The following is a 22,957-nucleotide window of genomic DNA, read 5'->3' on the forward strand; positions in this document are numbered from 1 at the left end:
ATCCACAAATTAGCAGGCTGCTGCGGTGGGAGCAGTAATTAAGGAGGCTTTTGTTTGCACGGGTTTGGGGCTGTCACTGCTGTTTGTGTGCTGCCTGGATCCAGGGTCCCCTCGCATACTCAAGCTCTGAGATCCTGCTGTGTGATGTGGCAGTTTGCGTCGGTTCTGCCGTGACTTTATAAATAATTGCTGTGTTTTAGGAATTAATTGTAGTGATTGCAGGCGAAGGACAAGACGCAGCCAAGTGGTAGCGTGCTCAATAAAGCACCGCCGCCTGCGGGCAGGAAGCATCCTAGGAAATAGGAAAACATCCCATTTCTCCAGGTGGAAACTGGGAGGACACAGGCAGCAGGTCACCTGCTGGATGGGGCAATGGGGAAGATGTGGAGAACCAACAGGCATCATCTGCTGCTGGAGCATTGCTGCTCAGGTCCGTGCTCTGCTTTCAGTGGATCAGGGCATGGGATTTACAGTATCATCTTTAGGAATTTAATTTGTAGCACGAATCTGTTCGAAACAGATGCCTCTGCCAGGAAATTTCCCCCTATTATGAAGCCAGTATTATCCTATTCTTAATTTAAACCTATATTACTTGTCATGCAATTGTGTTGAGGCATTAAAAAAAAATCTCCTTTTCATGTTGTTTATCATCTCTAAATATCAGAGCTAACAGCCCGAGTTTCCTCTGCTCTTTACAGAGTGCCTCATAAATCACCGCTGACTGCCGGGATCGCTTTGGCCGCTCTTCCCCATCGTCCTGTCTGCAGAAATGGGCTGCACGTTTCCACGTGGATTGGGTTTGAATTGGCTGTCTGAACCCAGAGATTAAAGAAACAACAACCTCTCTCTCTCCTATAACTCATTTGTTTCACACAGGCTAAAAATGGCATTGCCTAATACAGTGCAATAATCTTTCCCTTCCCTTCCCTTCCCTTCCCTTCCCTTCCCTTCCCTTCCCTTCCCTTCCCTTCCCTTCCCTTCCCTTCCCTTCCCTTCCCTTCCCTTCCCTTCCCTTCCCTTCCCTTCCCTTCCCTTCCCTTCCCTTCCCTTCCCTTCCCTTCCCTTCTCTTCCCTTCCCCTCCCCTCCATTTGAGCCCATAAAACACAACACCACTTCCCACTGCCCTCTACCTAGGAGCATCCCTTTCTGTAGTGGCATAAACTTGATAGTGACACTCTCAGCTTCCCCTTTTTATTTCTGAAAGGTTTTATAACAGACTGACTAATTCACGTGCACCTGGCTAGGCCTGAGAATCCACGAGCATCCTCAGGACTCTGAAGATAACGGTTATCCTGTCTATATCCAAGGCAGATCACCACTAGACAGGTAAGAAAATGAAAGAGTTCATCCCTTGGCACCCAGAATACTTCATCTGCCTCCTTATATGCTCATAAATGGCTATTGTAAACCACGTTTTCTCTTCACCAAAAATACAAAGCCAACAGAGATGCATGTTTCTCTGCTGATGCTGGTGATGCTGCAGGTCCCAGGAGGGTTGCTGGGTAGTGAGGGAGCTGCCCATATATTTTTGCATGCAGGGGAGCTGCTTGCAAGGAAAGCTCACTAATTAGGGGGGAAAACATTTGATCTCTGTAGGCTTTTGGTGAAGTATCTGAGAAAGGCAGCAGATGTTGCTGAATTCATTTTTCATCTGTTTTCCCCCATTTTCTTACCATATTTTTTAACGTGGTGCATCAAATTAAAATTCAATAAACAGCTCATGGCTGTTTATTGGGGAGCACAAAAAACTTGTTCTAGATTAAAGCGCCTCATCTAATGCAGAGTGTGCGCACTCACCCCAGCATCCCTCTGCCTTACTTGTGAAAGCCACATATTACCCAGAGTCTTCAGCAAGGGGTTGTCAGACTAACCAAAATGTGTTGTAGCGCAGCCAGCCCGTATTGCTCCATTGGGTCTGATGTCATCTGGGTAAGTACAGCATCTAGATCTTATGGATTCGTATGGATCTTGTCTTGTATCACTCCTCCATCCTTCAGCTCCTCTGATAGCCAGAAAGCTGCTAATCAGGCTCCTCAATGCAAAAACCAGCAGAGATGTAGGACAGTGTTGATGATCATCCAGAAGGTCTCATGGAGGTATCTGGCTTCTTCACAGTGGCTTCAGGTGAGGGAATTTTGAAGACAAGAACCCGAATCCAGGTGTGATCTCTTCAGTTCTAAGAGGCTTGAGAGACTGAAAGCCCTGGTTTGGAAGTTTTAGCCCTAAGAAATAGTGTGTGCACAGGCAGCATCATTTAAACAGAGAGAAATCACAGACCTGTCTGCCTGGAGAGCCAGCCCAATGATCCATGGAGAACCACTTACACAGACTGGCCATCAAATCCAAATCCAATGGTTTTGGTTGTAGAATCAAAGCAAGCACCTATATGAGTTTGCTTGTCTTATTTCAACCCAAAATTATCTACAGGAAGCTGCATTCAAGCTCACTGGACAGGTCAGTTAATTATGTTGAGCGAGTCAATAGGTGGATCAATTTATCAAATGATAAACAGAGATTCTGCTTTCATCAGGGTAGTGAATATTAATTGATTTGACAGGCAGAAGCTTGGTAAAACAAGTAGAAGTTGCATCAGGGCATCACTGTATTAATTAGCCATGTTGAAGCTGCTTTTAGCTGCTTCCGAAGTTTAATCAATATGCTGCATTTGAGTCCCAAAGGGCTTATGGAAACAGCCTTTGAAATCCTTTAAATTGCTGCCTCTGTGAGGTTTTAGGCTCTTTGCTTATTCTTGTTCTGCTGTTTTTCTTCCTTATTTTTTTTTCCCCTCCTGCAATCAATAGTGACCCGCAAGAATTGGTAGGGGTGGGTTTTCTTATTTGTGTCGCAAATTTGCATTGGCTAGGAACAGAAATAAAATGAAAAAGATCTTCTGTTTTAGTACAATAATAGTAATAATCCTAGACATTAATGAGCTGCCCTCTGTCTTCCAGTTTCTATATGCAGTAAATTACCTCTATAGACTTAATCTGATGTGAACGAGCAAGGCACCAGTTAAATCATGTTTTCCCGAGCCCTCGCATACTGCTCAGACTTTGATTTAATACAAAGTAAGATTTGAGCTTGCTAATACATTTTACTGAGTGGGAGGAAGGAGAAGGTGGAGCTGAAAATGAGGCCAGAGAACTAAACTATGCAGAGAAGGGGATGGAAGACCTGAGACTGCTGGGTGCAGGGGTGGTGGTCTGGGTCTACCCTGAGGGAGCGTGGTGTCCATGCCACTGGCCAGCATTGTGTGCATATGGTAACTGTTGAGTCCCAGCCTGACCCACTGATTGAGCACCTGGGGAAGGGACCTGGTCAGCCCTGGGAGCACAGGTGAAGGCAATTGGGGTGGAGCCTGGCTGCACCTCCCTGAGACCCCATTTAAGGGCTGACTGCCACTAGGGAAGGATCTCTTACTGGAGATCCCTCCTTGGTGAAGCTTTCCCTTGCAAACTGAGAATCTTCTGATATAGGTAAGCAATCTTCTTCCCTTTCTTTATAGCACCTCTCTATCATGCTGGTCCTTCTCTTGTCGCATCTTTGTAGTAACACCTTTCCCATTGTATTGATCCAATTACTACATCAGGGGTCTTTTTGACAGCTGAAGTTTTTGCTATGCCTTGATGATGTGAAGGTCCAGAAGGCCACAATGAAGGCTTCTGGTCACCACCCCATCAGACCTGTGAGTATGCAGAGATCTGAAATAAGCATTCTAAATATAAGTTTCTGCCCTTGTAATTTGTGGTGGCTTTCTGCTATTCAGACTCCTCATCCATTTCCAAGACAAAATATCTTCAGATATAGCCATAGTGGGTTTCCAGCATGCTTCCCCTGTGCCTTCAGCTATTCTGTTCATGTTGACTCCCTGAGGTCACCGCTACAGATGCCGCACCAGTGCAGTCAACAAGGAAAGACCAACATTGCTTGAAACATTACTCAGGGCCTCAGCATAATTATAACAATTACAGAGTCAGGCCCTGAGCTGTGCTTTCTGACGCACACATCTGCCACACGGTCTTCACTGCATGTGCAGATCCTGTCGTTAATAATGGAAGATGCCCCAATCTCTCCAGGGGCAACAGTCTTTGCTACGGGCAAGGTACTAAATCACACTTGAAGTTTCTAGGCCACAATGTTTTACTTTTATTTCTGAGGAATTAAGGTTCCAAACAAGTGTGAGGTAAATTTCCAGGCTTGATTAACCTGGCTCACCTGGTAATGTGGTGAACGGGGAGCAGCCCTGTGGGAGGTGGATGTGGGACCATCCTGTACAGATGGCGTAGAAGTAGGATTAGTAAAGTTAGTCTTGAAGAGCACCTAAGAAATGTGTGTGCCATCACACTGCAATGCAAAGTTAACTCTTTCTGTATCTGTTCAACCTCCCAGCAGCATCTCTGAGGGCGTTTCTCTGGTCACAGGCCCTGCCAACCTTCAGTCTTATGAGCACCATGGGCCTTTGAGCCTGGAGAAGGCACCAAGCCCATTTCAAATAGTGGTGTTTTGCAAGCCTAGGTTGGCCAGCACTTGTTGACACAGTCTCTGCTGCCTCAGTTAATCCCTACCACAGTTGCAACAGATGGAAGCTCCTGCAGAAGGTGACTTGAAGGAACTCTGATGGCATTCAGGTCTGTATATCTTTCCCATTTAGATGTCCCCTTGTCTCTCCGTTTGTTTCTGTGCCTTTATCCAAAGGATCAGGGATGTGGCTGCAGTGTGCACGCTATAGGGTGTATCTAAGAAGCATCCTCATTCTTCCCAGCCTTAGGAAATAGTGATGGAAATGGCCCATCAGGTCCCACTTCTGAGCTATTCTACCCACCTCTCTCTGTCACACAGATGTTCTCAGATTTGGTGACACAGCAAAATCTTTCTGTATGGGATGGCAGGTTGGGAAGCTGGTTTGGATGCAACTTACACACACTTGGGACTTCTGAAATTGTTCCGCTTGTGAATGTGGGTACAGAACAGGCTGTGTAGAGTCAGGGCTCCCTCCTGAGCTGCAAAGAATGGCAGCAACCAACATTAATAACTTCTCCTGAATGAGAGAGTGTGAACGCTCAGAAGCCCAATTAGTCTGTGACTTCTACAGAGGCCTCCCACAGAGGAGGACAAAAACACAGAGCGGGGCTGAATGGGATAGAGGACGAGGAAAGAACAAGAATTAATGTTCTGCAGCCAAGCAAGCCCCTTATTTGAGTCCCTGTGAGTCCAAGGAGCCTGTGAACCTGCAGGACTTTTGTGAAGGAGTCTGACTCAGCTTGGTGGAGGTCCTGGCAGAAAGCCGAGGTGTAGAATGGGCACACCAGCAGGTTGTCATTGCTTTGGAATGGGATGCAGAAGGCACTATGGCAAAGTTCTGCGTGGGCTTCAAAGCCCTGCTCATCTCACCTGGGCCTTGTATGTGAACTGCTGGGAAGACAGGGACTGTGTCTGGAACACCATAGCATGTGTGGAAATGAAGGAGAAATTTGAGCAGGAGACACTGAAGGAAAGCCACTGAGCTGCTGACCTTGTGCTCAGGCTGTTTGGGTGGAAGCTCAAATCGTGCTAATGGCTTTTAGCAGTACTGCCCAGAGCGATGCTACTCATACCTACCCCTGTGATTTCCTTCAGGGACCCTTGAAGTGCTTGGTGGTGTACTGAGGAAGGTTCTAAGCAAGAAGCAAAGCCACGTGGTATGTGGGATATGTTTCCTCCATCATTCCAGTGATGTCACTCCCAGGGGCTGAGTGTGATTAGAGACCCACCTTGTCTGTGGGGTTAGAGCTTCCTCTTCCACTCATTCCCATCCTCGAGGATAAAAGGCCCTTTGTTAAATAGAAAAAAAAATACATGCCTCGTGTCACTGATAGCTTTAAAATTGTAATGGAAGCCTTCCGTCAGTGGTGACACAATTACCTGCCCATTTTCCTGCTCCACCTCATTAAAAGGAAAATGTTACAATTAAGGCACGGGCGGGAGGAACAGATTAATGTTCTGTTTCTAATGCATTGATGAATTGGCACTTAGTCAAGGGGCCTAAAAATATTAAACCCTTGCAAAAGCCATCCCAGAAGGGAGTGTTCTCTGCTGAGGGGCATTTCTCAGTGTGGGCTATTGGCTATCTATCATTCATGTTAAAGGTGCACAGTGGGAGCAGGATTTGCTTAGGTTTGTCTGCTGGTGTTCCATGGGGTGGCCACATACTCCACGGAGGATCTTCTCTAGGTGTATCCCTTCACATTGAATCAAATTCTTTTTCAGTTTGTTTGGTGTATTGTATGCATAATTGGACATCAGCTGTTCTTCTTGCTTTTCAGTCCCTTTTCTTTCCTTTTGGCACGTCTTTGTTAGGCATGGCTTTGTTCCACTGAATGTATAATTGCTTTAGTTTTTTATTCCTGTCTGCATACCAGATCCCTGCTGCATGAAGGGGGTGGTGAGCCTGGCAGAAGCGTGGGCTGGGCTATTGCCAATCCCCAACCCTGGATCCCACTTCCCTTTGAGAACTCCCTGGCCTTGCACAGGATCCACCCTGAAGAGCAGCACGCATCTCTAAAACTGCTCCGAAAGGGCCATAAAAACCCCATACCCACATCCCACACCCATTTCCAACATTTTCCAACCCTTTCGATTTCAGAGCCCTTTTGTGGTCTTGAGCTGAGACTTGGGGCCCGCCATGCCCACATTTGCTACACCGCCAGCAAGTCTCAGCCCTCCTATAATGAAAATGTCACTAATGATAAATATTTATAGGGATGCTTATCTTTATATTTACTACCTTGACCTTTATCTATTTGGGTTTTATTTTAAATTTTATGCGGCTTGCCTTTGCCTCTTCCCAGCCGTGTGGTGCCGCGGAGCAAGAAGCTCTGCAACGGCTCCAAGATAGCTGCTGCATTATAAATACGTGCACAGTACATACAATTACAGAACTTTAATGTCTGGTATAATTACTGTCTGCAGTTTGCATTAATGCTCGGGGTGATATAGTGAAGCAAGCCGCTCAGACACTGCAAGATGCACGTCCCGAGGGGCAAAGGAAAATCATTGCTTGCGATCCTGCGATTAATTATTGTGCCTTGCGTGGAGAGGCTGAGATTTTACCCAAGCACTTCTTGCACCCACGGTTGATTGAAATGCCTACGCAGGAACGATACTGCTGCGCGTAGCCTGCAGGCAGGGCTGTGCTTTATAAGCAAGCAAAGGTCTTCAATTTTATTCTTGTAATGTTACAAGGGAAAATTGAGGAAAACAGCAGGAATGAGGAGGAGAACATGAGTTGGTGCATCTTTATAAAGTGATGTGTGTTCGCTTGCAGGAGGCTTCCCCCATGCATTACCTGGCCCAGGACCCAGGAGGATGTGCCAGGAGATGCTGAGGACTCACTGTGCTCCAGAGTTTATTATTGTTAAACTTAATTAATCCCTTAATTGAATGAAATTATTGATGGAGTTCAGCAGATCCATGGGGGCAACTGGATTAGAGCATCAGGGATGCTCCAGGCTGCGTTGCAAAGGGCACCAACCTGTCACAGGCCAGTGGGGTCTTTGAATTGGATGCCATTGTCACTGCCCATTGCCAGAAATGGGCTGAAAAGTAAAGGACTTGCTCATTTGCAGCTTGTCCTTACTACAAATGTGGATGATAATGCAGTGCAAGAGTATACAAATGTGTCCCTGATGGCAGGGAAATCAACTACCTCAAATAACCCATGTCCAAAAAAGTGAAGAAAACTCACTAGGTCAGCCCTTATTGGTCACAGTGGTGACAGATGTGAACCCCCTTGGCTAAATGTGTTATCACGGCAAGTGAGTGGGTTTTGATCACCAGGGGCTGTGATGGGAAGAAGGAAGGAGAGGAACCCTGGAAAATTCTGTGTTGTGGAAGGACGAGGATGGGTGACAGGATGCTTCCAGGTAAGGAGACAACCCAATGCCAGTGCTGGGAGGGCTGAGGATTGAATTTAGCCCAGAAACCCAACAGCCATCAAAGACCAGAGCAACTCCCATGGCTATGTGGAGAAGGGAACTCCCAAGGGACTGCTGTCTGGAAGCCTTGGTTGAGTCCCACAAATGCTTTTCTTTTGAGGGAAGGGTGGGGGGAAAAAGAAATGGAAGAAATGAGATAATTGGCTTGATTGGGCTTTGCTGAAAATCTAGAGAAGAAAAAAGGGAAGAGAAAGTGCTGAGACAGCTCCTTTCTGTGCCTTTGAACTTTAGGCTTTGAAAAGAGGTGCGGAAAATCTTAAGGAATTAACGAGGACTACAGGGAAATCACTCTGGAGGAACTTCCAGTGCTCTCAGCTCAGAAAGAAGTAGGGAAAAGAATCCTTTATACATGCGTACACATGCATACGTACACTTAGATACATGCATAGCTGAGAGCACGACCCCTTCAGCCTGCCATTAATCTTCATCCCTGGTGTTTTCATGCCGCATTAATGATGGGTGTTGCTGACAGAGTGGCTGGAAGGGTGAAAGCTGCATTTCCCCACGCCGGGGGCTGTAGGGGAGGCAGAGGCAGATACCTGGGGCTCCCTGGCAGCATTTGCTGAAGATCAGCCTTGATCAGAATAGGTCTTCTCACAGGAAATATCAACTTTTTGTCAAAAGAAAGCCTGAAGATAAATATTCTTGGATGAAAACCTATAAAAAGCTCAGACTGACAAACTATTTTTTTTTTTTTAGGCACTTCTTTTTCTCCCAACAAGAATATATCTGTCAAGAGAAACAGATGTTCTCTATGAAAAATCTTCTTTAATTACAAGTCTGTCAAAAAGAGGTGAGATAGATATATTTTTTTTTCTTTTTTTTTTTTTTTTCCCTGAGCCCATTAAAGTGCATGCAATTGGCCAAGGTTTAAAGGCATGGCTCCTTCCATTGTACAATAGTTGACTAAGTTTCCCTGTTGAGCAGAAGCAAAGCCACTAGCCAAAATGCAGGGGCAAAGCCACAGCCAGCTGCTGAAAGCCCCCTCCAGAGCTTAGGACATCTGCACCTCACACCAGATGTTGCATAGTAAAATAAGAACGTTCAAAATCCTACATTTCCAGGTGATTCTTGAAAGCTTGCATTATTTTTTTGCCCCTTCTATCCATGCATCCAGGATGTACTTTAAGAAATGCATGTGGGCACTCGCCATCAGCCCTTGCTTTGAGGCCAACCTGCGTGGCCTTCAGGCAATGGGGCATAAATGTTAGAAGAGGTTTCTCCAACCTTGTGTTGTTGTTGTCCCAGGGTTGGTACAGTGTGTTATCCAGGGGAACAAAGTTCTGCTGGGAATAGGAGCAGGAACACAAGGTTGATATTTCTTTATTTTTCAGTTCCAGTAATTGGCTACTATGTGGCTGAGTAGTTGGATGAGAATAATCAATAGTTCTTGTCCACTAATGAATGATTTTCCAGCAGTTGCCAGTGTAAATAGGTTTCATTAAAACAGCAAATCCTCCCAAACAAGAAAATTAATGAGAGCTTATGAAACCTATGAAATTGCATAGGTCTGACAGTGATGACAAATATCTACTATTGTTATTTTTGGTAAACAGATTTTCTTTTCAATTTTCCAGCCTTGTCACTTAAATAATAATACTTAGCAAATCCATTTCTTTCCCCAGAAATCTTCAAGTGTCTCAAATGTGTGAATGGTTTCAGCTCCAGGCAGGGAATGACCCCTTTCCTGAGCAACCCTTGTGCCCTTCCTCAGCTCTTGTCACATCATCCCTTCACTGATAAGCTGGGAGTTTTTGGAGGTTAGTTTTCAGATGAGGTTGTTCCAAATCAATGGGGCTGCTGCTTTTTGTGGCTCCTGGGAATAAGATGGTGTAGAAACAACCCACGGCCATACCCAAATAAGAAAACTAAAAGAACTATTGGTTTTGGTCAACGTGGAACATGGCTCTTTTTACCCTGACATTTTCCTAGAGGAAAGTGATACTCTTCATCTTCAGGTTCAACAAAATCCCAGAGGCGCTCTGTCAGACGTCTCCCGACATGATCTCTCAGTTATTGCTGGATGGATCAGAAGTTCTCCGGGGAGCAGTGGGTTGCAAAACCCAGCTTTAAATCTCAAAGGCTGAAAATACTCAATTCCGGTGCCTGCTTCTTGCTTCCAAGGGAGCTATCTGCTCTTTGTCTTCGTTGTCATCTTCTTTGTCTTCATCATCTTTGTCTTTGCTTTGTCTTCCTTCTTTTCTTCTCTCTTCTTCCTCCAGCTCCTAAATCCCCACCTCCCCTTGACCTCCCCCTTCTTTCCTTCTCCCCATCATGCACTGCATGCTGAATGGAGGAGGCTCTCAAAGGTAAGATCAGTGTTGGGATAGTCTTACCCACAATAGCAGCGGTGAACAGAACCCAGGTTTTCAGCCAGGAAATTGCACTGGTAATCTCCTGCGAGGGAGGCATTCCCATTTTTCATGATGGTTGGCCCTTGCGGGATATGGATGAAAAGAGAAAGCATTTCATTTGCTCTTTGAAAACCGGAGCTATAGATCAAGGCCCTGCTCATTCCCCTGAAGACCAGAAATGGGATTTTTGCAAGAATTGAGGCTATCCTCTCTGAAAACTAAAACAGTTATCTACACTTTCATCCAGAGGTCAGCAGTAGAGATTTTTCTCCAACAGTTGGATAAATCCAGGCTGTTAGTGCCTCTCCTTCCCACTCTCCTCTGTTATTGCTTTTCATTGCGTGAAGGACGAGGAACAAGCAAATACCTCTGCTTCCCAGCTTTGCCCTTGCCTGTTTATACGAAGCAGCCAAATATTTCCTTCTGACACTCAGGACCCAAACACCTTTGCTAGCTGTGATGTTTCTCCTTGGATGCTATGGTCTGGATGCAGATGCCCAGGGCTGATTAATCCTAGCAGATGGCATAGAAATGCCATCTATTAGACGCAGGCACTCCTCTTTTCTGGTATGGATGCCACAGGACCCAGGGCACCCTTTGTCACCTGGACCCAGTGTGATCTCCTGCAACACTGGGCAGGGGGCTTTGAGGAATCACGATGCATCCCTGAGCCTTGCAGCTGTAAATCCTTTGCTTCTGCCACAACTGTGACTGAGCCTGCTTGGCTTAATTTATTCCTCCAGAGCCTATGCAGTTATGGCAGAGATGATTGCCTGCTATAGGAGCAGCACTTGGGATGAAATCTTTTCCTCTTGAGAGCGCTGCTGGAAAAACAAGGCAGTGTCCATGTGCTGCCAGCATCCCTGTTTAGGCAATGTCTTTGCTTGGCCACTTCTTTGAGGTACTCTCATCCTCAGTCCTCATCCCATCCATAGTCCTTTTCTCTCTGCTTCTTTCTGCCTGTGTCTCTTCCTGTTCAGGTTCCTCGCTAGGTTCTGGAGCTGATTGCAATGGTGATCCAGTAAAAACAGTAGTGATGCTGCTGATGGAATAACTCCTTGGGGGTTCCATGCAGTTGCTGTGCAGGCACAGAGTATCAGACAGCAGAAAAAGAGCAGGAAAGCCTGATATTTGGGTGCATCAACCAGAGCTTTCCTCCTCAGGGAGGTGGGTTTTGGTGCCCTAGCAATCTGCCCCCACTATAGACATAGCCAAATACCCCCAGTTCCTTCCCAAGCACTGCTACCCACAGAGGTGCTCTGTCCTGACTGTGGGAGCTGGGCACAAATAACTCACAAATAATGGACATCTCCACCATGTGCCCCCAGCACTGGCACGGCTCAGAGCCCCTGCGAGAAGCGCTCTCTCTGCCTTGTTTGTCACCTGAAGCACTTGGAAAAATTACATGAATCCATCAAAGTAATGAATCTTCTCAGCAGTGGCAAATAGACAGAGACAGACAGGCACTCAGCTGAAACAAGTCATCTTTAAAAATTAATACAAAATAAACAGCTGGCCTTTTTCGCTCTGCTTCCAGGTGGTGGCTGTGTAGTTTGGGAGAGGGGTGGGCAGGGACCAGTTGATGGCTCCCAATGGGACCATGTCCCTGGGGTGGGGAAGCATCCTCTGCTGGGTCCCTGCCACAGTGTCACCTCCATCTTCTGCTGCTCATGGAACAGTGGTGCAACGCAGCGGTCGATGCTGCGCTGTGTGAATGGCTGCTTAAGGAACAGCCACATCTCTGGGAGTGCCAAAGTCTCATCACCTCCCTGCAGCCTTGCCAGGCTCCTGCCAGCCCCCTGGGTTCCCACATCAGTTTGTCAGTGTCTGATGGAGCTTGTACGCTCCTCAGAGGACAGGCTGAGCTTGCTCTCCTGCTTGTCACCATGTGGGCTCCATAAATAATTAACAGAGATGCTGCTGTTGCCCCCGAGCTTTCATTTCATTACCCAGGAATAACAAACCCACCTATACATGTGTGTACGTACATGTCTGCGTGTAATACACCTCCATGTGTACTTACATTGCTTAAACATCTGTTTCACCGGCCAGCCTCCCTGCTTTTCCTTCTGCCGTCTCTCTCTCTCTCTCTCTCTGCTGGTCCCAAGGGCAGGCAAGCTGCAGAAGGCACTGCTCTGAGCCATGAGCATCCCGTCAGTGCTCCAGCGGCTCCTGCTCTGAGGCCGGGCTATTTACGAGGTACCCATGGGGCTGCCCTTGCCTTGCAGAGTGTGGGGACGGAGAGCAGGGAGGAAGACGGATGGATCCTGAATTGAGGTGAATTTATGGGGCTCTGCGATTCCTGCTGCTGTACGTCTCCGTGAAATGACACCGCCACTTCAGGAGCAGAGATTAATCTGAGCCGGCAGGAGAAGGACAAAACAAATCATCTACTGCAGGAATCTCATTTGACGCCCGTTAGTAAAAGCACCGGGATGAATGGCTTTTGTAAAGACCGCCCTGCTACGAGCTTTTCTTTCTTTTTCCCTCCCTTTTCTCCATTCATCTGCAAATTGAGGTCTATGAGGCGTGTGGGGGAGGCAGCCCCAGGGTCACTCATGGGCCAGGCACAGGACGAGGACTCCCAGCAGCTTTGTGCATGGTAAGACAGAAGAACCAAAAAGGGAAAGCAAAGCTTTCAGCGCATCGTATCCAAGGAAGAGATCCTTCACTTTTTATTAACAAAGGGCATGAGAATTAATGTCCTGCAGAACACGGAGGTCAGGGCAGCCAGCAGCCCCAGACAGAACATCCCAGTGATGCTCCGTATCCCAGCCAGCAACAGCTGGATGCGGCCCAGTGGGAGCAGTACCAGCACTGAGCACTCCTCTCACACACTGCCGTGCATCCCAGCTCAATACAGAATCAATCCAATCGATCTTTTATTTTAAGGTGCAGCCTCCGAATGGCTGAGACTGTGAGAGACTCAGCTAAGCATGCACTTCCACAAAATAATTTGTCAGGCCCCGCCGTAGAAACCTAATGATGGCTGTAATTTATTGCTGACAGACGATATTTATCACCGCAGCATCCCCTCTTTCTCTTTCTCTGTCTCGTTAGGAATAGCATCAATAATGTTTATTGTAGCTTTTTAATTTTTTATAGCTGGTATTCTTACCTGCGTTGCTGATGGCTGCAGGAGATGGGGAAGGGTTCAGAGCAGATGGAGGCTCAGCTCTGTGCTGAAGGGTGAACAATGAAGGCTGGAATTTCCTCCATGTAGTGCCAAAAGAGCACCCCGATAACAGGGAAAAGCGAGCTGTTCCCATAAAGCTCATCCCCTCCCTTCTGAGCCTTTGGAGCTGTGCAAGGGATGCTCAGGCCCAGCAAAGTGGTGGCATGGCTTTGTTTTTCCCCAGATGCTGCTCCCACATGGGGCTGGAGAAAGAACATCACCCTTCTGCTGCTGCACCTGCATTGCTGTGATCATCTCACACCTGATGATGCCCACAAGCCCTGGGGTCACAGAGCTTGTCCCTCAAAACAACCAAAACCCCAACTCCAATCTTGAAATCTCTGTTTTTTCCTCTCGCTTTCCTACCGTTTTTTCCTACCCTTGAGGAAATGTGCTGCACCAGGTTCTGATGCCCAATAAACCAGCACTTCTCAGAGGGGATTTTTTCCCCCCTTTCCAGACATGAATAATTACCCAGGCAGCGGCTGTTCCAGCATTGTTACAGGAGCCTCTCAGACTAGCTGGTCATTTACAGATTAGATAGATGTTGCCCACGTTGTTCATAACTGATTATGGGATTGGCAGTTTGGCTCTCACCCAAAATTCAGAGTCCTGATTTAGCATAATTGGAAGTGAATGGCGGAGCAGGCTGGGGGATGGGGACTGTGCCTGCTGCTGATTTCCTAATGCCGGCTTTGGGGATCCCTGACAAGCTGCGGAGTGCTCTTTATAGGGCAATAACGTTTATGGTGTGGGTTGTCTGGGGGAGGAACTCCTGTGATGGCAGCGGCCACCTCCTGCACATCCCAGATCGAAGCTGGAGAAATCAAGAATTCCAGAAGAGCAACAACGAGGATGATATTAAAAAGTAATCCCTTCTGTGTCAAGGTGTGAGCTTGTTATTTTTGCTCATAGAAATTGTTCTTTTTGCATTAATCCGTTCTACTTTGTGCTATCCTGTCCTTTTACTGACTTCTGTTTCTTCCTTAGTTTATCCCACTAACTGTTGGCGTTCCCTCTGTTGATCCTTCACGCACCCATAACCTTCCTTGCATTTATTCTCATAACCCATTACTTCTGGAAGCTCCAAGAGCACAACACAAACAGAGAATTTCTGGGGGCATTTTGGGATGGGGTGAGGGCTTTTCTCGCCCCCAGTCCTCCCCAGCCCTTCCCTCTGACTGCCACACTTGCTCTGATGTTCTGGCAGAGCTCTGTTTCCTGGTCCTGTGGCTTTGAGCTCATTTGTCAAACACAGAGATCTTCATGAAGGGCTGTTAGCAGAGCATTTACTTCCCATTTCTCATCCTAGGCTGTCATTGCCTTCCAAGATTAATTAAGGGAAGAAGACAGGACATCTTGCCTTCCACTGGTTTCCCCCTTCCCTACATTTTGTACAGCCCCTTCATCTCCATTCATGACCTGAGCACTGCGGGGGAGCAAACATGCAACACTCAATAGTTCCCTCTTCCCTCTTGTGTGTAATATATCAAATTGGTTGGGTTTTTTTTTACCTCTTTGTAAGTAGAAGTGCTTTGGTGAGCCTCGTCCTGAACATCAATCCTCCCCAATGGCCTCAGCTGCCAACACTAAGCCAGGAAACATCCCAAATCCATTGACTTATGGCTTCTGTAAGTGCACATTTCAGGCTTACCACCCCAGTCCCTGAGGCCAGCGTTCTGGCTGTGCTGCCGGGCTCACACGATGCTCTGCGTTTGGGTCACCCTGTGGCAATTGGGTGCTTTTGTTCACTATTTGTGTTGATCAGAAACCGTGACCTATGGTTATGATAGAGAAGTGGTGATGCTGGCATGCTTCACACTCTTGCTGGCAGCACGGAGCCTTCAGCGAGCAGCCAGGATGCTCCCACTGGGCCTCGCTTTGGTCCCGCCTTTGCTGATGGATGGAGGAGATGCTTCCTCATGCGTGTGTCAGCAGTGATCCGGAAAAGATTTGAGGAAATGCAGGACCAGCATCTGTCAGCTGCTGTTTGCATCCCCCAGGTACCCACAGGCTGCCGTGCTGTGCGTTCGCAAGCCGCATCCCTGACATTTTACCTCCCAGATGTGAGTCAGCCAAAAAGAGGGAGAAAACTCACCCAGATCAGATGGTGGCTTCCCAGTGGGATTCCCAAGCTTGGCTGATGGGTGCAATGGACACCCCCATGGCACCTTGCCCATGGTACCTTCCTTTCCCATGGCACGAGAGCAACAAGAACTGTTCCAGCTCCCTGAAGTGAAGCAGGCAGGAGGAGGGGATGGAAGCATCCCAACCCGTTTACCTGGCTCTCCCAGTGACTCATCCCAATGAATGTCTCTCCCTGACTTAGCTGGGCTCCAGGTGCTGCCTTAGTGCCAGCCTGATCCCACGTCTTTGTGAACCATCGTACCCTCAGCTCAGCAACCCCAAGCCACACACAGAATAAAGACACGAAGCAGCAGGTCCTCAGCTGATGTGCATCAATATGGATCTCTCGCAGCCGCCGGAGCTGACTTACAACCAGCCGGGGAGGTAACCCAAAATGCTGCTCGTTGGAGCAAAAGAAATTTCTGCAGTAATTAGATCTGGAGCATGATTACCCAAAGGGAAACAAAAAACAAATGTGGGTGACAGATATTTCCAGGATAACTGCGGTTATTAATGCTTTTCTCTACCAGTGACAGGCACTAGGGATTAGTATTGCCTGAAAAAGTCTGGTTTACTGTGGGAAAAAAATGAGGGCTGGAAATGAAGCAAGTAGAAGGCCATATGCTGCTCGGTGTGCTAGGGGGGTCCTGGGAGGATAGCTTTAGCCAAAACAACAAAGGCAAATATGTGAGGCATATGTGAGGAGAAACATGAACCTGTTGCTTCTAAGTTACCAGTCTGAAAGAAAGAGGGAAGAAAAGGGGGAAAAAAAAGAGGGAACCTGTTATTCTCAATTGCTCAAGCTCGCCCTGAATGAGCAATCCTGGTTGTGAGTGCTGAGGCACTGATGGGCTGGGTCTTGGGCTACAAATCTTTAGGTTGGTGTGAGCATGAAGTCTCGCCTGCCCTATGGCCTTGTGCTGAGTGATGTACGTGGTAGCACGAAGCAACAGCCCTGCATCACACAGCACAGAGCCTTTCCCTCTGTTTGTTGTGTGAGCTGTTGTCCTTCTCAGTATGGGAACGGTGGGAAAGGCACCTTCCCCGAGGAAGGGCTCGAATTTTGGCCTTGCTGCACAGCTTGGACAAGCAACTGTGAGCTCCAAATATGACCAAGAGCACAGCTGAGAGCTGAGAGCTGTGTGTGGGCTGCTCGGGGTGTGGGAACGGCACGGGCTCAGCCACCCCAGGGTTTGCTTTGGGCGTGTGCCTGTGAGCATCTCCCTCTGCTCCGTGCATCAGTCAGCACGGCTGGCTGCCGGGAACCACATGGGCTCCCCCAAAACCATCAGATCCTGCCTCACTAAGAGGTTTGGAAGCAAGCAGGGCTAAAACAACAACACGGGTTAGGCATTAAAATCAGGGTAAGGATGGCTTTCTTATTGTCTTTGGTTTGTTTTTTTTTCCTTTTGAATGTAAGGAGTGCTGACATTTGGGGAGAAAGAAGATTAATTTCTAACATGTTGGTTTGCCAATAAGCATAACTTGCAGCAAATTGTTTGTGTTCTGGTGTCTGCCCTGCCTCACAATCCCCATGGGTGATGCAAAGTGCCAGACCAGGCAGGAGGTCCAACCAGCTTACAGCCCCATCTCCTTCTGCAGGTCCTGGGAGAGAACAGGACCCTTATAGCAGGCAGCTGAGACAGCCTGCCCACAATGAAGCTGGAAATCTGATATTTAAGAAGCTATCCCAATTACATTGAAAAGGGGAAATGGTTTCAGACTAAAAGAAGGGAGATTTAGATTGGATATAAGGAGGCATATTGGAGATAAGAAGACTGGTGAGGCACTGGTACAAGTTGTACAGAGAGGTGGTGGATATGGAGATATGGGGTTGGAGTCATTGGTGGAGACATTCAAGGTCAGGCCTGGGGGGTTCTGAGCACCTGCTGGAGCTGTAGGTGTCCCTGTTCATTGCAAGGCAGTTGGACTCGATGACCTTTAAGGACCTTTAAACGACTCCAGGATTCTACAACAAATGACACCAATCAGGGCTCCTCACTAAGTTCAGTCTTTTTGGGGGCTGAAAAGCCACTTACATCCTCTTATGGATTGGGTAGGATTGGCAGCTCCTCAGTGGGGGTGTGTGTGCATGTTTAAAGCAGAATGAAAGCCCCTGAGCAAAGCATCTCACCTAAGAACATCCCACCAGCACTGCTGGGAATCCATGCCTGGCTGATGAGGTGACAATGAGGTGTGAGGTGCCAGCGGGAGGTGGGAATGGCCATATCTTAGGGCAGGATAAGCACTGGGGGTACAGACAAAGGAAAGCAAACTTAAAATGGGAGACAGGAAACATCCCAGTGTGCTGAGCAGGCAAAAGCTGCTGCCAAACACACCTCAATTGGTTAAACCTTGATATCTGTCCTCCTGGGGGCATTGCTTAACAGTATAATTGAACGGCATACTTTGACTTTTTGCCTATGGACTTTCTCCCATCGCCCATAGTGGACAGCCTCACCTGCTACCATGTCTTACCTCTACAGGTTGATTGGTTTATTCCATCTTCTGAGACATATTATGGTGATTATGTTTTTAGTGTCAAAACGATATTGTTGTTTAGAAACTGGTTCTTCACTAATTGACTTTTGCTGTTGATGCTCTCCTTCTCCACAGTCCTGGAAATATGGGATGATAGGACCTCTACAATCCCTCTCTCATTTAGAAAACTGATTTCCTATTTGACCTGAAAACTGAATATCTTTGGCTGAAAGATAACATACCATAGAAAAGGGCAGATGAAGGCTGCTGGAACCCTGGTGTTGCTCTTTTTAACCTCAAAAAAAGCCTCCAACCCCAACCAAAATACCTTGATTCTTCCACATTTCCATCACCCAAGATGAGGAAAACTCAGCTGGGAAGCAGCACTGAGGTAGCAGCCCTTGGAGCAGTTCCCATGGGAAAGCAAGATATTTATTTAAAGACAGGACTGAATTCCAATAGACACAGGGAAATGTCAAAATACTGCACAAGCAGGAAGAGGAACGCATACAATTGTCTCTGCAGCCTGAGCATAATGAATAACTTAGCACCTGGGCAATGCAAAAGTTACAACAAAGCAAGTCAAAGGAAGGCACTGCTAAATCACTGTTGGCAGAGGGGAATAGCACTTTGATCCTTGGCCCAACACAGTGTAAACAGAGTGTTGTTAAGGCGGGTAGAGGAGAAAAACGTAACAGGAGGAGGAATAGGAAGCACTGGGCAGCCCAGTGCATCCCTCTGAGTGTGGTCAGCTGGAAGCAAGCACCCTGCATGCAGAGCTGTAGGAGGCTGCAGTACCAACCTCCCTCTGAAGAACAAGGGAAGCAGGGCAGTGGGTTTAAGCTTGATACCTCGGGTCTGAAAGGCTGAAGTGAGGCGGATGCTCACCCTCATCAGTGTGGCTCGACTTGCAGCCGAGCACAGGCACATGGTGAAGGAAAGCCTTTGGGAATATCAGCTGGACACAGCTGAGAACCGCTTCCCAATAGAGATGCATTTACAGGACAGCAGCACTTAGGGTTTATTTTGGAGGTCGCTACCGAAACCACATACAATTAAACTTTACTGCAGCGCAGAGCGGTTTAGTCCTGCCAATTCCCATTATAATGCCTTTGTTTATTCTCTTTTAAGTTCATTCTCTAAGCAGGAATTGTCCATGGGCAAAGTTCTGTTCAGCTGCCTAAGATTTTCACTTCTCAAAATACTAAAAAGAACACTGAACTCGGCTAAAAGCACAAGATTCCTTTTAAATTCTCAGTTTTTCAGACATTTGCTCTTTTTTGGCTGAATGTTCCTGTTCCCCACGCTGCATTCACTCTAAAGGTCACATCCAGCCCAGACCTTGTGTGCTGCACACTTTGACTCCAGGAGTTCCTTGTATAGAACCCTACAGTATGAAGCATGCTTGAAATCTTGAAGCTCATTTTGGGATGTGCAAACAGGAGAACAACTGGCTCACGGCAAACTGCATCTGCTTTTCCTCATCACCTGTGAGCTGATGGCATGCCATGGGTGTAACAAAGATGAATGCTGCTGCAGCACCGGAACCCGAAATAGAGACCACACAATGCAGGGTTGGGAGGAGGGGGGGGATGGAAGTTTTCTGAGCCATTGGCTCCATGGATGGGGATGAGAGTGATGAAAGCAATGTGGGTCTCACTGCTTCCTATCAGTTTGTGGAGAGGTTTCAGCTGGAGACTTCCCGGCTGCCTGGCGTTGGAGAGCTCTGCTGTGTAAATCTAGAAAGGATGAATTAAAAAGGAGGATAAAAAAAAAATAGAAACGGTGATGGATTAATCCTTCCCCGTGGCATTAGCACAACCCCGCACCTCTCCTCCTCGTCAGCGGTGAAAAATGCCTCCTCTCTGCCAGCAATTACCCTGCCTTGCCTCGGCCCTACAGCCCAGCCCGCAGTGATGGATGAGCCCCGGCCCTGCGGCCATCTGCCACCCCCATCCTGCTACTGCACTGTGGATCAAGGGCGAGCAGGGAGAACGTGGTGGTGATGAAAGGCATCTGGAAAAGCATGAATTAGACCGGGAGGAGAGGAGATGAGTGAAACAGGGCAGGGAGAGGGGAACAGGAGGTGGAAAGGTGGGTAGGGGACACAACTGGAGGCAAGCTGCTGCTTGGCCAGAGCACTCACTGCACCCATTGCAACGAGGTAGAAGAGGGGTAATGCTCGCTGGGGTTGGAGGGCTTCTGAGATCAGAGCAGAGGGACCAGCAGGATACGTGCAGGATGGGGCTGTATGCAGATGCTGACAGCCTTCCCAAAGGCAGCAACCCACCTCCTCCTAGGAAAAAGAGAAAAAAAACATTGCATAAAGCATATATTACCTTAGAGCAAGGAGTAGAAACTCCTTCCACTCTAAACGGCATGGTACAATGGTAGAGTTTAACAGCCTCACTATTTATCTCAGCATCAGGAAGCCAAACTTCATCTCTGGATTCCCCTTGTGTTTTGTTCTCCAAAGGGATGCACTGGGATGGGTAGCTTTTAACTGGAGGAATCTGAGAATACACTGGGAACCTCCCTCCATCCTTAGGGAGAGAAGCTGTGGTATTGCTCAGGGAGCTCTTCCAGGCTGGGCAGAAGCACGCTAGAACCTGGCTGTCCACCCATGGTATTGCCCAGGCTTTATCACATCTGTGAGACCTGCAGCTTTGACTATGCTCATTAAAGCAGAATCACTTGGGATGGTAATAGGTTATTTTCACCAGGAACTCCAGACTCAATTTATAAGGCTAACAAACCCATTTTCTTCACAGGCTTGATCCCAGATTTGCCCCGTGCTGCTCGGTTCAGATGGAGCTTTATGTTTGAGCTGAGATCCTTCTTCAGCCAGGATTTACAAACAAAAATAAGACGACAGAGGAGAAGGCTGGTGCTTCTAAAGATGCTCCGAAAACGCTCACACAAGCAGAAAGGGGCCCACAAGAATTATTCCCCATACAGCAGCCAAGCCAAAGCTCAGGACATCGTCCTTGCTCCGTCTGTCAGCCCAGCTCCTGAAAAAGAACAAATCTCATAAATGGTTGCCATAGATTACGACGATGCCGCACAAGGGCCATAACGCGGCGAGGCTCTTTAAAATGGGAGATAAACCATTCTCAGCTTCACGACACGCTGGGCTCAGGAAGATAAACAGCATCTCCAGGGATGCTGGAGGAAGTGCACACCAGCAGCACGCCCACATCTTGCTTGCTGGGATGAGACCATGAGTGAGCATCCAGCGGCAATAAATGATAATTTCCTATGGATGAGAAGAAAAAAAAAAAAAACAACTTTCCCCAACTTAATGTAATTATTAGCATTAATGATTATAGAAGAGAAGATGCCAATTAGCAGAGCTAGCCCTGTTTGCAGGTGGGAATAGCTGAGTTTACTCTTTTCTCCTTTCATTTAAAAGCGGATTTAGCAATGAGACTATGGAGGAGGCATCCAAAGGCACGTGTGGTGGCTCCTTCAAGGCCAGGATTGGGAATGGCATGATTTCATTTGGGGTAAAACAGCACTGGGAGAGAAATGGGGCTTAGTGATAACTGAATAGGTGGAGTCATGGAGACACCGGATGGGAAAGGACCTCTGGGTCCATCTTGTCCAACCCCCACTCAAACAGGGACACCCAGAACCGCTTGCCTAGGGAACTCCTCTTCCCCCAGCCCTTTTTTTGACATATTTTTTTGGATGATAGAAAGAGCAGAATAATTTCATCTGATGCTTTGGGATATACTCCCTGCAGGAGCTATAGAAATGCCACCTGCTACCTGCGTGCTGGGTTTGATCACAAATCAATAGCACCCAGTACTGCACAGGATCTCATATTTTAATGCCCAGCAAGTGCCTGGCTGCTAATGACAATACATCCTGAACTGTGTAGACTTACTCTGTAAATGCCATTGTGCACCATGGTCCTTAAAACAAGAGCTTTGGTGGGGATGGGAGGGGTTTCAATCCCAGCACCTCTCCACCCTCTACAAGCAGCAATGGGCAGCATAGTCCTGTTGCAGTCCTGTTGGAAAGCAAAGATGCTAAGTGCTCCCCATCCTGTAAGGCCATTAACATCCCATCCATCCCAAGATAGAACAGATTGATGGTTGGATTTGATGATCTTATTGGTCTTTTCCAACCTTAATGATTCTATGGTCTGAAAGATGCTCCCTGAAAGCACAACCCCACCACAACTTGGGCTCAACTGATTTCCAGTACCCCACTTCTCTGGGGACCTGGGAGCAGTGAGTACAGCTTTCAGTGCCCTGAGATCTTCTGACATTGGGAGAGGAGCATCCTGGCTGTCTTTGGGCCCAGCTGGATGGTAAACAGCACCAGAGCCATTTGCAAGCCTTTAAAGTTCCCACATGATTATGTGAGCAAATATTTGGACTGGAAGTGCTGTTAGTCATTATTTGCAGTTCATTTTCTCGTATTTGTTCTCTGTCTTCTAAATAAAGGGAAAAAAGGAGAAAAAAAAAAGAAGGAAGCCAAGGCGACAGCTCACAGCACTCACATCCAGCAGCACAAATGACACCTGTTTTTTCAGCTTTGCAGATCCCTGGGCGATGCTGCAGCACAGCAGCCTGTGCTGGGCAGTAGTTCACCCCTTGTTTGGAGCAGGGTCCTGAGCATCCACCCAGACATCCCTGATATCAGCCCGATTTAGCTGGCTGTACAGAGGTTTTCTAGATTTACACTCCAGGCCACAGAAACAGGAGTTATTTTCTCTGCTTTTTTGGCTTCCCTGGATTTGAGGGCTTTCCTGCTTCGTTGCTATTTGGCACCTCATTTGGAGGTCTGATCGTGGCAGCAGCTGTTACCCAGGCTTGGGGCTTAGCACTATTAATCA

The 22,957-nt window shown here is 47.5% G+C and overlaps 1 long non-coding RNA gene across 1 annotated transcript in view; it reads left to right on the forward strand.

The window, feature by feature from the left end:
* LOC140256143 (uncharacterized) overlaps positions 1 to 1,103 on the forward strand; it is a 29,335-nt gene extending 28,232 nt beyond the window's left edge. Inside the window, exon 6 of the long non-coding RNA XR_011904645.1 lies at positions 699 to 1,103. This is a non-coding gene — a long non-coding RNA (uncharacterized lncRNA). The remainder of the gene's footprint in view (positions 1 to 698) is intronic.
* Positions 1,104 to 22,957: the final 21,854 nt, after the last annotated feature.

The sequence above is a fragment of the Excalfactoria chinensis genome, chromosome 9, assembly GCF_039878825.1.
Source record: "Excalfactoria chinensis isolate bCotChi1 chromosome 9, bCotChi1.hap2, whole genome shotgun sequence".
Classification (NCBI taxonomy): Eukaryota; Metazoa; Chordata; class Aves; order Galliformes; family Phasianidae; genus Excalfactoria; species Excalfactoria chinensis.